Source organism: Ambystoma mexicanum, chromosome 4q, assembly GCF_040938575.1.
Source record: "Ambystoma mexicanum isolate Mex_15411 chromosome 4q, UKY_AmexF1_1, whole genome shotgun sequence".
Lineage (NCBI taxonomy): Eukaryota > Metazoa > Chordata > Amphibia > Caudata > Ambystomatidae > Ambystoma > Ambystoma mexicanum.
In genome coordinates, this window is record NC_090928.1 from 33,709,647 (window position 1) to 33,725,618 (window position 15,972).

Sequence of the window (15,972 nt, forward strand, 5' to 3'; positions counted from 1 at the left end):
GGAGGGGCCAGCCCTGGAAAGGTCCAGAGGGGCCGGTCCTGGAGGGGTGTGGAGGACAGCCTCTCTAGAGTGAGGCTGAAGAAGGAGGCTGTCAGCAGTAACGGAGGAGGCCCCACCAGAGGAAGTAGAAGGTACGGCGCAAGGAACAGCAGTAGCCAAGAGGCGGGTGGAGCATCAGGCTGGGAGGTGGGGGAGAGGCCTGTGAGGCACAAGTCTGAAAGGTGGAAGCTGGGAGCAGTTCACTCACAGCTCCCACGGGGATAGATCCCCTAGACCGTTGGGGTCTCAGGAAGTGTGTAGGGAGGTCCCGACTACCCTGAGCGAGTGCTCCATCAAGAGGAGCTGGGACAGGCAACACCTGCTACCTAGTGGGACTATCTAAGAGACCGCAGGTCGGGGAGGAGAGAGTGGGAGACCTCGGACCACGTCCCAGGGGACAAGAAGTGTAAGAAGAGGAGCGAACTGAGATACGACCCTGGCACGCTCCCGTTGTGATCACTCCGAGCCTTGAGGAGAGGGACAGTAGTGCCTAAGAGCTACCATTGTGCAAGCAAAGCCCACGTTACAATGGCCGTGAAAAACAAAGGGAAGGGCGTGAAAGCACTGCAAACCCCGGGGGACGCCCCAGGCACTCTCCCTAGCATTTGGCCGATACAGGAGATAAGGGAGACAGCCAAAAGCACGAGATATGGATCAAAGGATGCAGACTCCCCACCAGAGGGGGGAGGTTCAGCCACGATCTCGAGACAGGACTTTAGAGGGGAGATTCTCACCTTGCAAGCCAGCCTAACTAAAACATTCCAGGAACAATTTCAGCTCCTGCGAGCGGACATTAACTCGGCCCTGGGAGAAATTAAGCAGGAATTGCGGCAACAGGGGGAGCAAACAGATCTCTTAGAGAGAGGTTTACAGGAACTGGATAAAGAAGTGACAGCTAACAGTGAGGCAATTGAGAGGCTCGATGTGACTATGTCGAGACTTGCCACGAAGTGAAGAGTATTGAGCCTCTGTCCACAAATCACCCACAGGGAGAGAAAGATAAACACTCCCTGTGCGAGCTTTGAGGCCACAGGTGGTTGTTGGTTTGTAGAATCAGGTGGCGCCGAGGATCCCAGAGGCTGGTGGAAGGAAGTCGGGTTTAATACAGGCAAAGACAGTGCTTTGGTTAAATGTGAATAAATGATACTCGCTTACCTATGTTCAGTGGAAGGGAGCCTGAGGTCTTGGTGCAAGGGAGCGCCGATGATTCAAACAGTCAAGTACCTGGAGGCAGGTACGGGCTGACCACCCGTAACCCGTAAGGTGAACGTAATGATTTCCAATAAAAAACGGAAGGGAGGTCGTAAACAATCCAAGGGTCAAAGTCCAGGTTGTAGCCAGTGAGCAGATAGGGAAAATCCAAAGCAGTCCGTTATACATAAGCCAAAGGTCCAAAGTACCAGTATCCGTGCAGAGTATCAGGCAACCGTATCCAAGGAGCAAGAGTTAATCAAATCCGTGATGAGTAAGCCTGAGGTCGAAATCCGATGTGGTCAAAAACAAGAGTCAAGAGCGCCGAACAGTGTTAGGAAACAGCTGTGAAGCGGCGAGTGATTCGAAGCTCCCGGCTTTTATGCGAGCCGCCTCCCGATCACGTGAGCGGGGCTCCGTGCACATGATCGGGAAGTTGATGTGAAACCAGGAAGCAATCGCGATCGGCTGTTCCAGCCCGATCGCAATCTCCATGGCAGTTGCCATTGGAGACGAGGAAACAAACCACACCGTCCTCTGCGTGTGACCCGAAACCATCGGTGATGGCGACTCCCCTGCACCCTAGGTGATGGGACAATTGGAGGGTTGGACTGTGACCCGGGGAGCCTGACAGTACTTTGTATCGGAGTGTTATGCAAGGTGTTGTATGGGTGTGTAACTGACCTATTGTGCATAACAGAGCCCCCCCTCAATGGCCCACGACCACGTGGGCAGGTGGGATGGTCCAAATGTAAGCGGGAGACAAGCCTCGGGGCATGGACGTCAATCGCGGGGACCCAACATCGCTCCTCCGGACCATAACCCGCCCAGTCCACCAGATACTGAAGACCACCACGAACCATACGAGAACCCAGTATACCCGACACTTCATATTCCACAGAGCTACCCACAGAAACAGGGCTAGGCGTAGACCTAAGACGAGTAGGGGCAGGACAAGGCTTTAGCAAAGATGTATGGAATACAGGGTGAAGGCGCCAGGAGGCGGGAACAGAAAGGCGATAAGCCACAGGGTTGATCACAGCAGATATCCTATAAGGACCCACAAAACGGGGTAGCAATTTGCGACAACCAGGCAGCCGGAGGTGACGAGAGGAAAGCCACACCCTGTCCCCCACTACATAGGAAGGTGCCACGGCCCTCCGCCGGTCAGCTGCAGATTTAGCAGAGACTTGGGACTCACGAAGGTGAGCGAGAGTCTGGGCATGAACGGCCGATAGGTCACGTGCACAGTGAACAGCGGCAGGGTTAGCAGAATGTGTAAGGTCTGGAACAGGTAAGGTGCGGGGGTGTTGGCCATACAAGACAAAAAAGGGAGAAAAGCCAGTAGAAGAATGCAGAGCATTGTTATATGAGAATTCAGCAAGATGCAGTACACTCAGCCAGGACTGTTGGTGCTGTAGAATGAGGCAACGTAAATATTGCTCCATGGCTTGGTTCACCCTCTCCGTCTGGCCATCTGTCTCCAGATGATATGCGGAGGAAAAACGGGAATCAATGCCCAAGAGGCCTGTGAGCGCCCGCCAGAACCGAGAAGTGAACTGGGGTCCCCTGTCCGAGATTACAATAGTGGGTAACCCGAAAAGACAGAAGATCGATCTAAAGAAAAGGTCGGCCAGAGCCGGTGCTGATGGGATGCCAGAACAGGGAACAAAACGGGCCATTTTAGAGAAAGAGTCGACCACCACCCAAATGGTGTCGAAGCCCTTGGTTCGAGGTAGATCTGTCACAAAATCCATCGACACTGTGTGCCAGGGCCTAGGAGGTATAGGTAAGGGAAGTAAAAGCCCCACCGGACGTCCCCGACGATGTTTGCATTGGGCACACACGGCGCACGTGTTGACATACCCTTCAACATCGCGTTTCATGGAGGGCCACCAACACCATCGCCTGAGGAGGTCCAGCGTACGCTTCTGTCCAGGATGACCATTAATGGCACTATCGTTGGGACCATTCCAGTGCAAGATTGCGAGTGTCGGCTGTTGGTAACCATAATTTGTTCTGTATGAATGGCAGCCCATCATGTAACACCGGATCCCACTCAGAGGTCTGTTCGGGATGTAACGAAACCCATGCACGAATGGACTCTAGAAGTGGCAAAGGAGGAGTACAGAGGCAAATGACGTGCTGATCTAGTAGTTTCTCAGGGAATACAGGCAAGGATACCCCACCAGGAGAACGAGATAAAGCGTCCGCCTTCCCGTGGGACAGACCCGACCGGTGTTTTATCTGGAAGTCAAAGGCTGCAAAGAATAAATGCCACCGCACCTGCCGACTATTGATGCACTTGAGTGAGGCCAAGTCTTGGATGTTACGATGGTCTGTGTATACTGTGACTGCATGTTTTGCTCCCAACAGATGATGCCGCCAGACCTGAAAAGCATCCTTGATGGCCAGCAATTCCTTCTCCGTGACCGTATAGTGCGTTTCTGTAGGAGTAAACTTTCGAGAATGAAACGCCACCGGGTGTAGCCGACCTGAACTAGGACAATGTTGGGATAATACCGCACCAAGAGCAAAGGAGGATGCATCCGCCTCTACAATGAAGGGGAGTTCCGGGTCGGGATGCTTCAGTACAGGGGCGGTAGTAAATGCAGCTTTTAGCGCATCAAAAGCCTTTTGGTGTTGTTCCAACCAGATAAAAGGTAACTTGGGGCTGGTCAAGGCAGTGAGAGGTGTTACAAGAGATGAGAAATCCTGGATAAAGCGCCTGTAAAAATTTGAAAACCCAAGGAATGATTGTAATGCCTTAATATTACAGGGCTTTGGCCAGTCCAAAACTGCACGAACCTTGGACTGGTTCATTGCTAAACCCCCAGGGGTAATGTGGAATCCCAGGAATTCCACACTTCCAGTATGGAACTGACATTTTTCTGGCTTAGCATAGAGTGAAAAACGGCAAAGTCGAGACAATACCTCGCGGACATGTAGTACATGTCCCTTCAGGTCCTGTGAAAATATAAGGATGTCATCGAGATATACCGCTACACAGATGTCTAATAAATCATGAAACATCTCATTCATGAAACGTTGAAACGTAGCAGGGGCGTTACAAAGCCCGAAGGGCATGACTACGTACTCAAACAGTCCGTAACGAGTGCAAAAAGCCGTTTTCCACTCGTCTCCGGGGCGAATTCTGATTAAATTATAGGCTCCGCGGAGATCGAGTTTCGTGAAGATATTGGCGTGACTCAACCTGTCCAACAATGGTGTAATCAGGGGAATCGGATACCGGTTCTTAATGGTGATAGCATTCAAGCGTCGGTAGTCCACACAAGCACGTAAGTCGCCCTCTTTTTTGGGGACAAAAAAAATAGGGCTAGCCGCCGGAGAGGTGGAAGGACGTATATGGCCAACCTTCAGAGCCGCATGAATGTATTCTTTCAATGCCTGTTCCTCTGAGGGGGACAGGGAGTAAATACGTCCTGAAGGAATGCTGGAATCAGGGATGAGGTCAATAGGGCAATCGTAAGAACGATGTGGTGGTAGTACCTCCGAGGAACCCTTGTCAAAGACCTCATGAAAGTCCTTATATTCCAAAGGGATACTTGTCGCAACCGCCCCCACTGTGTGAGACTCCAAGGACGTAGACGCTACCTCGTGTAGGGTAAGTTGTGCGGCGGCCCCCAAGGCACGTGAAGGAGATTCAGTGTCGTCAGGTGCGGTGAGGCAAAAATTCTGGCAGATTTCCGATTCAAAGTGAACCTGCCCAGACTTCCAGTCGATCAAAGGGTTGTGTTGATGTAACCATGGGAGCCCTAGTATAATCCCGAATTGGGGCATCGTAATTAAATCAAAGGATAAGACTTCCTGATGTGTTTTCTGTATAGTTAGGGTGATCGGGGCTGTTTGTTGTCGGATTGGGCCAGAAATCAGTGCTGTGCCATCCACCGCCTGTACCGGTTCGGGATGCTGTTTGGTAATCAGGGGCAGATTCAACGACCCGGCCAGGTTTATATCGACATAATTGCCAGTGGCACCAGAATCGATATAGATAGAAACGGCATGAATGATGTCGGGTGTGGGTTTTAACGTAGCCTTTACCATCACCGGCCTGATCTTGCCAAATGTGGGGAACTTGCCCGAGGGTATTAAAGGATTGCTCGATCCGGCCCCCGGATCTAGGGTCGAGCATTCCGAAAAACCGGATTTTTTAACTTGGGGCGTCTGGGACAGGACTTTACAAAATGCCCACTCAGGCCACAGTAGAAGCAGGCATGGTCGGTTCTTCTGCGGTCCCTCTCTAGTTGTGTGATCGGGCTACGAATACCGCCTATTTGCATAGGTTCCCCACCGGTATCAGAGGAGGGGGAGGCCAAACTAGTAGTAGGGAACCCTGTTTCGAACTTGCGTTCGGAACGCCTTGCATCGATCTGTAGGGCGAGGTCCACTAAATCAGTATGAGATGTGGGCAAAGAAGGAACGACGGCCATAGCATCCTTCATGGTATTATTGAGCCCTCTGTAAAATACAACTGCCCTTTTGGGTTCGGGCCAAGATGTTTCAGCAGCCAGTTGGTTAAATCGGGCAATGTACTCTGAGTGACCCCTTTCCTTGAGTTAGATCTAACAGTTCAAGATCCCGGGATTGGGCTTTATGACGTGTGTCAAATACATGAGACATTTCTGTGACCAATAACTCGAAATCATATAGGACAGGCATTGTTGTTCTCCAGTAGGGGATTGGCCCATGCTGCCGCAGTGCCGGCCAGATGGGACAAGGTGAAAGCCGCCTTTGTGGTGGAGTCGGGAAAGGCCTGAGGTCTACAAAGAAAATGTAGCTTGCATTGATTTACAAAAGTGCGAAACTTTCTGGGGTCTCCGTGGAATCTTTCTGGAGCAACCAGGGGAAAGGGCGTAGGCATGAGTACAGGAACCTGTGGCGCTACAGGGGGAGCAATAGGTTGGACAACTGGGGGTTGGGCGGCGGCTTCCCCGAACTCTACATCAATGGGTAACGGGTGTCGTACACTTTGGATCAAGTCTAACCTCTGATGTATAGCCGCATTGGCGGCTGTCATGTCTGCCCTCAGCATTGTGAGTGCCTGTACCAATGCAGCCACGGGGTCCTCGGCTACAGGCTCCATACTCGACACAGCACAACGGCTTCACAGTCTGTCGAGACTTGCCACGAAGTGAAGAGTATTGAGCCTCTGTCCACAAATCACCCACAGGGAGAGAAAGATAAACACTCCCTGTGCGAGCTTTGAGGCCACAGGTGGTTGTTGGTTTGTAGAATCAGGTGGCGCCGAGGATCCCAGAGGCTGTTGGAAGGAAGTCGGGTTTAATACAGGCAAAGACAGTGCTTTGGTTAAATGTGAATAAATGATACTCGCTTACCTATGTTCAGTGGAAGGGAGCCTGAGGTCTTGGTGCAAGGGAGCGCCGATGATTCAAACAGTCAAGTACCTGGAGGCAGGTACGGGCTGACCACCCGTAACCCGTAAGGTGAACGTAATGATTTCCAATAAAAAACGGAAGGGAGGTCGTAAACAATCCAAGGGTCAAAGTCCAGGTTGTAGCCAGTGAGCAGATAGGAAAAATCCAAAGCAGTCCGTTATACATAAGCCAAAGGTCCAAAGTACCAGTATCTGTGCAGAGTATCAGGCAACCGTATCCAAGGGGCAAGAGTTAATCAAATCCGTGATGAGTAAGCCTGAGGTCGAAATCCGATGTGGTCAAAAACAAGAGTCAAGAGCGCCGAACAGTGTTAAGAAACAGCTGTGAAGCGGCGAGTGATTCGAAGCTCCCGGCTTTTATGCGAGCCGCCTCCTGATCACGTGAGCGGGGCTCCGTGCACGTGATCGGGAAGTTGATGTGAAACCAGGAAGCAATCGCGATCGGCTGTTCCAGCCCGATCGCAATCTCCATGGCAGTTGCCATTGGAGACGAGGAAACAAACCACACCGTCCTTTGCGTGTGACCCGAAACCATCGGTGATGGCGACTCCCCTGCACCCTAGGTGATGGGACAATTGGATGGTTGGACTGTGACCCGGGGAGCCTGACAGTACTTTGTATCGGAGTGTTATGCAAGGTGTTGTATGGGTGTGTAACTGACCTATTGTGCATAACAGGCTACACAGAACTTGGAGATCCAGATGGAGGACATGTAAAATAGATCTCGAAGTATCAACATAAGGATCAAAATGTTGCCGGAATCTGTCCAAGACAAAGAGCTGAAAGGACTAGTCCAAACCATTTTTGCCAAAATACTGGGAGTGTCCCCCCCTGATAAAGTGGAGCTGGACCGTACACATAGAGTGGGCAGAGGGGGCAGAGGCGTAATGCCGAGACCTAGAGATGTTCTGGGGTCGTTTACCATGTACGCCCAAAAGGAAGCAGTCCTTCAAGAGGCAAGAAAACAAGAGCCAATAATGTACAATGAGCATCACATTGCACTGTTCCAGGATTTGTCAAGCAGCACTCTGACAAAGAGGTGCCAAATGGGACCGGTTCTAAGGGCGCTCACTGCCAAGGGGATCAAGTACAAATGGACCTTTCCTTTTGGATTGCTGTTCGAGTGGGAGGGGACCCAAAAGCGGATAACCACACCACAGGAAGGAGCGGACACGCTCCATTTGAACTTAGATGACTCCCCCACTAGAGTTGGGAAACAGCTCGCAACCACCGGGCCGGGGATAAAGCTGCGGGCCTGGACAACGGTGGGGGAAAAGAGAAGGGGGGCGAAGCTGAGTGGAAAGCCGCCCAAGGAAAGGAGCAAGAATTGCCCTGGGGAAACGGGAGGGAGCGCACAGGAGGAAACATAAGCCAAAAAGCGACATAAGGGTGGTGGGCCATTAAAGGATGACATTGGCAGGGGGGGAGAAACCAACTATGGATCGCAAAGGGTGGGTATGCCCGTGGAGTGGGGGAGAGGGAGGCGGGAAGGGCACACCCTTCTGGACGAGGGGGAGGGGAAGAGGGGAAAGATAGGGTGGGTATGTTTCTAGTGGGGGGAGACGGGAGGGAAGGGGAGGTGGGGAGGGCAACGGAGGCTAGTTACAAGGGCATGGAAATAGGAAGTAGAAATCTACCCCAATTTGAGGGGGGACAGGAGGTATTAAAAGGGTGCACTCATAGTTACTCGCTTACCGAGTGTGGTTACAAGAAGCAGGAGGAAGGGGGTGAAAGGCAACTGGGAAACGCTGGCACGTTAATCTACATTCAAGTGGCTAACACATAATGTGAGGGGTCTGAACACCCCCCTTAAGCAGAAAAAATTAGAGCAATTTATGAGGAGAGAGAGCCCAGACATTTTGGGGTTACAGGAAACGCATCTCAGGCAGAAAGACCAGGGGCGCCTGAAGCTACGGGGGTTTGGCCAGATCCTACATGCATCGGGGAGAAGTAAATCGGGAGGGGTAGCCCTACCTATCAAAAATTCAGTAGATTTCAGAGTTCCAGAAACTATAAGGGATAAGGAGGGTAGGTACATTATAGCCAAGGGGACGCACCAGGACAGCCCATACACCCTGGCGGTAGTATACGCTCCAAATTCAGGGCAGGAACAATTTCTGAGGCGAATGCTGGGAATATTGGCTGATAAAGCCTGGAGGCAAATAGTCTTGCTGGGTGACCTTAATATTGCATGGGAGAGGGGACATGATAGGTCGGGGGATCGCACAAGAGGAGGGGGAGCAGTGATGGTGGCAGACCTTAAAGAAAGAATAGGGAACGCAGGGCTGAGGGATGTGTGGCAGGAATTGAAAGGGGACAACAAAGGCTATACTTTTCTGTCCGGGGTCCATGGATCTCAATCGAGGATAGACTATATCTGGGTCACGTCGAGCTTGGTGGGCAGGATTCGAGAGGTAGTGACAGGCCCCATCGGTATTACGGATCATAAAGTAGTATCCATGAGGATGACCCTTGGTCATCGGGAAAGAGGGGTGTGGACCTGGAAATACCCGAAGCACCTTATTAGGGACCCACTGATCCGGCAAGAAGTAGAGCAGAAGATCAAGGACTTCTTTGTGCTCAATAAAAGGGGGGACACAAGGGATGAGACGAGATGGGATGCTTTCAAAGCGACGTTGAGGGGGGAACTAATAGCAGTGGCGGCCCAGAGGGAGAAGCAGTTGAAAGCGCTGGAAACGCAGTTGGAAGAGGAAGTGGAGGAAGCGAAACAGAAGGCGGGGACAACCCCGACTAGGGCGTCCATGAGGGTCTACCGCAGAGCACTGGGGCAACTGGAGGTACTCTGAACTAAAAAGGCCGAAGGGGCGCTGCTTAGAGTCCGCGAAAAATACTATGCTAAAGCGAACAAGGCGGATGCACTTCTTGCTCGCCTGCTGAGGGGTACCCAATCTAAGAACGCTATCACGGCTCTAAAAACGGCCTCATGGGAATGGGTCACACGGATAGAGGAGATACGAGAGGTGCTAGTAGACTTTTATGAATCCTTAAACGCGACGCAAGAGCCTCGGGCTAGCGCACAGGCAGAGTTCTTGGAAAGAGTGGAACTGGGAAAGATAGGGAAGGAAGCGCTGGAGTCACTTAGTAGGGAGATTACAGAGGAGGAAGTGAGGAGAGTGATTTGTAGCTTACCACCGAACAAAGCACCAGGCCCAGATGGCTAGACTGCGGCGTTCTACAAAACCTTTGCATCTGAGCTCATCCCGCATCTGACATACCTCTTAAACACATTGGAGGAGGCTAGGCTAACCCTTATTTTGAAGCCAAACAAGGACCCCGAAGAGAGGACGTCCTATAGGCCCATAGCATTGATTAATATTGATGCCAAGACTTTCATGAAAATCTTGGCTAATAGGCTGGAGGGCTTTCTCCCGGGTCTGATTCACCCGGACCAAGCAGGTTTTATAAGAGGCCGACATACGGCAGACAACATCAGAAGGGTGGCTCATTTGGTGGAAAAGGCACAAAGGATGGACACTCCCGCGGTCCTGATATCCTTGGACGCAGAGAAAGCGTTTGACCGCGTGGAGTGGTCCTTCCTGTTCAAGACCATGCAGAAGATGGGCCTTGGCGGGATATTTTTACGGATGGTTCAAGCCAATTATCAGACGCCATCTATGAGGATAGCAGTGAATGGGACAATGTCTCGGTCTTTTGGACTGTGTAGGCGTACAAAGCAGGGCTGCCCCCTCTCCCCGATGCTTTACGCAATCTATCTGGAACCTCTCTTGCAAGCAATTAGTGAGGCAGAGGGGATACGGGGCATTCCATTTGGGGGGGAAGATCAAAGGGTGGTGGCATTCGCTGACTATATGTTGCTCACACTGACGGAGCCGAGGGAGTCCATCCAGGCAAGCAGAGCTCTGCTGGAGGATTTTGGGGGAAGCCTCTGGTCTGAAGATAAATGTGGGAAAATCGGAACTTCTGAACTTGACCCTGAAATCGGGGAATCGGGACGCGTTGAGGGCGGCTACCCCTTTTGTATGGAGCCCGGGTAGCATCAGGTATTTAGGAGTAAAAATGACGCCAACCCTGGCAGGGTGGTACCCAGCTAACTACCTGCCGATATTAAAAGACACTAAGTGCGATTACCGTAGGTGGAGGGGCCTCCGCGTGTCGTGGATGGGTAGGATGGCGGCGGTTAAGATGGTGACGTTGCCGGGTCTATTGTACCTCTTTCAGGCAATACCCCAGGCAGTCCCCACAAGTTTTTTCAAGAAACTGGGAACCCTAACCAGAGAGTTTTTGTGGGAAGGGAAAAAGGCGTGGGTTAGTAGGCAGTTGCTGATGGCTCCCAGACGGGAGGGGGGACTAGCACTGCCGAACTTCCAACGGTACTACGAAGCTACACAGTTACGAGTCATTAGAGACTGGCTTCGGGAAGGGGAAGTTACACAAGACAAACAGTGGGTGAAAATGGACAGAGCACTTGCACATCGCAGTTTGGCAGAGGTATTATGGCTCCCGAAACAGCACAGACCCAAGCACCTTTACGAGAGCTCTATAACGAAACTCATGGCAGAGAAATGGGATAAATTGGTAGGCACTAGAGGGATCACAACCTTCCCTTCCCCTTTTACACCCTCGTTCGGCAATGGGGACTTTACTCCTGGGTTGGAAGTGGGGGCATTTCTACAGTGGCAAGAGGGGGGGCTGCAAGTGGCTGGGTGATCTCTTTCGGGGGGGGAAACTTCTCTCATTTGAAGATTGCAAAAGGGAATACGGGATAAAGGAGGGGGAAAGACTCAGATACGCGCAATTACGACATTGGGTCCTGAACCCAGTGAACAAACAGGCAGCAACGAGAGAGAAGACCCGTTTTGAGAGATTCCTCCTATCTAACGATGGGTCCAGGGGACTAATATCTAACCTATATAAAATTCTAGATGAGGCAAATAGCAGGGACCAATGGCAGTATATGCAGAGGTGGAATAGGATTCTGGGGAGGGCCATAGAGCGCGAAGAGTGGGAGAGGTTATGGAGGGCAATTCCCAGGTTGGCTAAAGCTACAGGAAATGTGGTACAAGATTTTGTTCGGGTGGCACTATACACCAGCCCGCCTCTGGGAGATCTATCCTAGTACCTCGGGCAGTTGCTGGAGGGGATGTGGACTGGAGGGTACGGCACAACATATTTGGCGGGACTGCCCAAAAATTAGGCCTTTCTGGCAGGAAGTGCGAGGGGTCCAGGAGCAGGCATTCGTGCCGGGGAATAGTAGGTCGGCAGTGGAGGTCCTCCTGGGACTCAGAGGGGGCTCCGCCTCGGGGGAGCCTGGATCTCAGAGGAAAGCAAGGGCGATCCTCATACTTGCAGCCATGACGGTAATAGCGCAGAGATAGAAGAGCGTGGAGGTTCCCCTATTGCAGGACTTACTGCAGAAACTCTGGGACATAGTGGCACTTGAGTGGGCAACGTATGCAATGAACAATAACGTGCAATCCTTTGCAAGAGACTGGGAAGAAACTCTGACATTTTTGAAGGATGATTTTCGACTTGGGTGGCGCCCTCAGCGTTTGCGTCTACTGGACTTACAGTGAACATTAGCGCCTGGTCCGTGAGAGTAACGGATTAAAGACGAAGCCGGGTGGCCACTTGGGGGGGTGGGGGAGAGAGGTGGGAGACCCAATGTTCTTGTTACATAACTACTTACCTCGTTTAGTTTAGTTTAGTTTAGTTTATTCATTTGTATTGCGCACCAGACCCGAGGGTAAGAGGGCGCATGAGCAGCAAGGTTATTCAAAGCTTGGTTACAGGTTGCTTATACAGTGCATTACAAATTGCAGTGTGACAATGAAGGACATGTGTGCACTTTGGCAGGCAGGAAGGAGATATGCAGTACATATATTTAGAGAATTACATATATTTTACAAGTTTACATATAGGCATACAGAGCATATATTTTACAAATTTACATATAGGCATACAGAGCGGAAAGCAACCGTGTGGTGTAAGAGGTGTTAATGGTTCGTGTTCTTTATCCAGTGGATGTAGTTGCGTCTGAAAAGTGAGTAAGATTGGGGTGTTCTGAGAGATGGTGGTAGGGAGTTCCAGTGTTGAGGTGCTTTCACCTGGAAGCTGTTGTCGCCCATTTTGGTGCGTTTAAACCTGGGGACAGTGAGCAGGTTAGTGTTGGGGGTTCTGGCGGGTCTGTTGGGGATGTGTTTGCATATTCTGTCTGCCAGGTAGCGTGGGGCAGCGTTGTTCAGGCATTTGTGGGTGAGCGATGCTACTTTAAGCAGGATTTTGTCTGTTGTGCTGAGCCAGTTATGGGATTTCCTAATGTTGGATATGTGTTACCTCCTGGGAATGTTGAGCGCTGCCCTAAGAGCGTTGTTTTGTAGCGTCTGGCGATTGGTTTATGGGGCAATGGACCAAGGACATAGTAAGGTTGCCTGCGAGTGGGGGGGGAGTTGGGAATTGCAAGTTTGACATTGTAAAACTAATAAAAAGATGTTTTTTAAAAAAAGGTGGCTATGTACGTCAGCAGATCGTGGTTTCCCTGTCTTAGGGACAACAGTTTGTTATCTAGAGCCTGTCCTTGGGTGTGTCTCGCAAACAACTTTTCTAATTCCCGTTGAAATTCCCCAAAAGTGTGGAGTACTGGATCATCCTGGTTAACTAGTTGTATGGACCAGTCTGCGGCGCTGCCTCCCAAATATGAAAGTACGAAACCAACTCTGGCACTATCATTAGGGAAGGCCCCAGGACGGCACAAAAAGTGAAGGCGACACTGATTCATAAATATGGCATATTTGTTGGGGTCACCGGTGAACCGTTCAGGTGGGGCCAAAGGTACAGCCCCCAGGAGTACCACTTGAACTGGTGGTGTTGGCTGTGGCAAAGGGGTTGGTGCGATTCCAGGTAAAGGGACTTGCCCTGCATGAGTTTGAAGCACCTGTCTTGCCAGTTCGTCAGTTCATTCTCGAGCAACAATTAGATCTCTTCTTAAAGCATTTGTCTCTTGTCAGCAGGCATGCACTTCAGCCCGTAGTTCCCCCAGCAATTGGGCCAACTGGTCAGTCTCTGAGGTATTCCTAACGTCCAGGCAGAGATTCTGAGAGGCTTCGCTTTCTGTTATGCTCAGCTGGTCTCTGCGGGGACGTTGGGGCACGGTTGGAGCCCTCCCAGGGCTTGACTCCCTTGGATCGACTCTCACCCCCAGCTCCTGTGAAATCGAAGCCTCTGGATGCTGGTACTGCCCGTGAGGGAAGATGAGAGGCAGTGAGAATGACGTGGTGGTGTTGTGATTCCCCTCGACCTTCTTGTGCCAGAATAAAGTGAGCAACAGTTTCCCATGCAAGCTCACCTGTTTTAGTGTGTTAGGCAGAAACCTGTGCAGTTCCCTTGGGGACCACTGCAAAAGATTTAGGACTACAGGTGTTGGTAGTAAACCCACTTGGTAGCAGTCTGTACCACCCAGATTTACCTGGTAGCTGTGGCTGAACAGTCAGACTTCCCTCAAGAAGAGTTAGGCAGTATGTAAAGTATACACAATAGGCACTCAGACACAATAGCACAAGCAAACACTGACCAGAGCTTTGGAATCAAGGTATATAATTATTTATTTAAAAACACACTTATTGAAACACTCCAGCACTATTAGTGTAAATCACTCTAAACACAGTTACTATTATTATATATACATCCCTTACTCCTTATCAGACAAGTCTTAGTTAACACCACTTATTTCCAGACAGAGGTGAGCGCTTAACTATAGATGGCACTCCAGTTAATGAAAAAGGGAGGGAAAAAGGCAGAATGTAGGAAAATACACCACCCTAATACTTAGGAACTCTTAAGCAAGGCAGGAAAGTCAAAAGTTACTTGTGAGCCAAAGTCCATAGGGCGGGCCCACTCTTGGAGAGAGCAGGGCACAAATGCATCCAAGATCACACAATGGCAACAGGCTTAAAAAGTCTTGCAGGGAGTTCAGAAAGATTTTAGTTAGGCTCAGAAAAGTTTAGCCAGGGTGTCCCAGGCTAACTCAGGGTCGAAAGCCGTGGGCTAAATCTACCCCGTACAGTCGGTTGCAAGGGAAGCCAGGCGGAACACGGTACCTTATGTGGAACGGATCCTCCAGCTGGGGCAGTTGTTCCTGGCAGCATGTGCAAGTCGCGGCGTCGTGCAGAGGAAGAAAAGATCTCGACGTGGAGGAAAGATGAAGGTCGTTGCACTGCCAGGGAAGAAACCAGCCGCAGAGTTTTCCGGTTAAAGGTACTACCTTCTGATTCGCAGTAGTGGTAAAACGTGGTATCCCGGTTGCCGGAGTGCTTGGCACAGGCAAGGCGGCCACGAGATGCTCCAGGAAGCGAAAAAGGAAGCAGACTGGTTATCCCCACCAGTCGAAGGAAGAAGACTCTCCGGGCTGGAGATCTCCTCTGTCGTTGGGAAAAGTGGTGAGACGGTTCAGCAGGGCTCCACCGGTGGTGTCGTCGTAGCAGGTCGGCTCAGCTTCTCCCTCGTCGGAATCCTAGGTCCTGTGGCGACTTCTAAAGTTCCAGTCCCCAAAGTCCTGCTTTTATGCAGACAACCCCCATTCACTCAGCCTAGCTGTCACTCAAACATGCTAAGTGGTGAGCCGGCCGGCTCACCACTTGGGCCAATCAGGACGGAGTGTGACTTGAGTTGCCTAGGCAACTCAGTCCAGGGTGCCTAAATCCCCCTCCACCCCTCCTAAGTACCCCAGACAGAGTGGCACCACTTTGGAGGGCTTCTGTGGAGAAGCCCGCCAAAATGTGGAACAAAGGGCTCAACTTGGGTTGGAGTCACAGAAGCGAACACAAATGCCATTTTAGAACCGAGTTCTGGCAAAAAATACCAACCGGAGAATTAATATTAAATAAATAAACCGGCGGTATGTTCGAGGCTATAGGAATTAAATAATTAAAGTTGGTAGCCTCGAACAATGGGAAATCCAATAGAGATATATTCGCGGTCGAATACAAAAAGTAGTATCCGCTGCCACCAGTGTTAGGCAGAAATCGTTTGCAGGTATGAAGATGGCCCCACGAGTACGAGGTGATGGAAGAAAGTCCAATCTGGAAAACCTACAAGAGGTAAGTTGGATTTCCGGATGATGCGCAAAGTTTGCGAGTTGCGCTGCCCAGCGTCTAAAGTTTATGCAATTGCTAACATTGTGCTTTCTGTCTCTTTTGCAGGTGCAACCCGTCGTGTGTTTGATGGCGAGTGGTACTCCGAATTCCTGCCGGCTGCCAGATGGAAGGATCCGCGAGGATGCTGCGCCGGAAGATGACTCCGTGTTGATGGGAGTTCGAGACAGGTAAGGATGCAAGGAGCTCAGGTAAGAT